This window comes from Diospyros lotus, chromosome 1 (assembly GCF_014633365.1).
Source record: "Diospyros lotus cultivar Yz01 chromosome 1, ASM1463336v1, whole genome shotgun sequence".
Lineage (NCBI taxonomy): Eukaryota > Viridiplantae > Streptophyta > Magnoliopsida > Ericales > Ebenaceae > Diospyros > Diospyros lotus.
This window is the reverse complement of record NC_068338.1, coordinates 4,577,150-4,579,341: the sequence shown is the minus strand read 5'-3', so window position 1 is coordinate 4,579,341 and position 2,192 is coordinate 4,577,150. Positions and strand designations below refer to the sequence as shown.

The 2,192-nt window shown below is 39.6% G+C and overlaps 1 long non-coding RNA gene across 1 annotated transcript; it reads left to right on the top strand.

Moving 5' to 3' along the window:
- Positions 1-591: 591 nt before the first annotated feature.
- LOC127791725 (uncharacterized) lies at positions 592-1,952 on the top strand. The gene is made up of 3 exons (XR_008020976.1): positions 592-739; positions 1,061-1,113; positions 1,705-1,952. It is a non-coding gene; the product is annotated as an uncharacterized LOC127791725 (long non-coding RNA).
- Positions 1,953-2,192: the final 240 nt, after the last annotated feature.

The following is a 2,192-nucleotide window of genomic DNA, read 5'->3' as shown; positions in this document are numbered from 1 at the left end:
TATGTTTGAAATGGCAACAAGTGACCAAATCAGTCGCAGGGAGTGCCCTAGAGCTTAGATACCTAAGGACAAAGGTATAATTTTAACGAGCGTCTCGAGGTGAGACTTATTGCACTGAAAGAAATCAAATCAGAAATGATTTTCGGTTAAGCTAAGTTATAACCTAAAAATACCGAATAATGGTAAGGGGCTTCCGAAAAATCGTATATATTGAGTAATTTTGAGTTAATAATTCTGGGATTTTAAGTATCTCGATAAATTTGATGTTTGAGGGTATAATTCTAATTAGAGAAATTATCCAAATGAAAGAATGATGAAATTATGAGCTTAGGTGGTGAAATGTTAAAGTTGAAAACTTGAAATATGGGTCAAAGTGTTATTTGAAAGAAGTTTAGGGTTTTAGCTTGGATTTCAAAAGATGGATTAATTCTAGTTTTGGATTTCAAAAGCCACTCAATTATGGCTTTGAGTCTTTGGAGTCCATGGCTAAGATTGTGACAAGTGGCATAACACCATTGGTTGAAGGATTCTATAAATAGGCACCTTGAGTTGCTCTCAAACCATTCCAAACAAATTTGAAGAGTGAAGCACTCTAAGAGGAGGAGCTTACTCTAGAGAGAGAGAAGGAGGTTCGGCAAGAAGGCGGGAAGAAAGCGGCGAAGAAGCGGTGGAGAACGAGCCTCGTCGGAGTTGCGGGTCTTTGCCGGAATTCGCCAAAATCAGTCAGCAAAAAAGCGAGGTAAGTCCGATTTTTTTTGATAATCTTATAGAGGGGGAAGAGAAGGTCGCGTAGGTTCAAACGGGGGTCGAATCGGAGTTAAAACGAGGGAGATATGACCGAAATACCAAACCGACACGTTGCTGTTCGGAATCTGGTGCCTGCGCGTGAGTTACACGCGCCAGATAATGGATGCGCGTGGGGGCGCGTGACCATCCTTCTTGGGGCGCGTGAGAGGTCCTTGTTACATGAAAATTTTCAATTATACCCCTACTTTAATACCCTTCAACTCTATATAAAAATATTTGAAGTTAGATTTACCAAAACACATATTTTCTGCAGAAATCTAGGCTGTTTGCTGTAAAATTATATCGTCTAAGAGATAACTCAACAAGGTGAGACTTCGTGAGACTCCTATACTCCAAATCCTATTTTTATTCTCTTATGAGAGACCTCTATTACATGAGACGTGTTTCATGAAGTTCTTACACATAAACGCATGTTATTCTCTTACGTGAAATCATGATGCATATATGAAATGTATTTTTCTGAAAATTATATGCTATTGACTTTTTAACTGTTGCATTTATAAAATTCGTGTGGCCATACTGTTGTACCTATCTGTTGTTGGCCGAGGGCAAAAGTCGGATATCCCCCGAGAGGCGCTATGCGTGCGCCATCGAGAAAGCTCTCGTGGGGAAGACCGTGAGCTTAAGGAACAACGGATGTGGTGCTTGCATGAGTGCTATGAAGTCGGGCCAAAGTGACATGGTTAGGGACCTCCCGAGAGGCGCTATGCGTGCGCCATTGAGAAAGCTCTCGTTGGAGGAGGCTAACGTGTTCACGAGGCACTTCGGAGTAGTTCTCGTTGTTTCCTCATACATTTTATACCTGATCATGCATCGATATAAACTGTTTTTGGAGTTTCTCACTAGAAGATTCATCTTCTAATTGGATTATGTCCCTGGAATATTCAAACGTTCCAGGTTCGACGAGCGGCTCTAAAGGAAAGGAGGTAGCTAAAGAATAAGTTTAATTTGCTGTCTATAGCATGTTTAGAATATTTTCATTTATATGCGAACCTATGTATGTCTTGGATATGTTTAAGACGTTCAGTTATATCTTGCGAGAGATGATGTCCATGTAATTCATTTTGTAAACGTCTTGAACAATTTTATGATAAATAAAGTATTATGGTTGTGAACCATATCAGGTTCGATCTATCTTCCGCATTCAAGATTTTAACGCCTATCTTAGCTATTCGATTATTGGGTTTGTTAAGCTGAGAAGGTGTAAATTTGGATTTTTGGGATATTGTGTGATGTATGACAGCTATTGTTATATGAAAAATTTTTATATTCCTGAAATCCTAAGTTATAACACGCTCAAGAAATTTGGGGTGTTACATTAAGGGTGGTGAAAGGAAATCAACCAGTGGAGTCGATTGGTGATCAGCTAGGGGTAGCTGATGGCG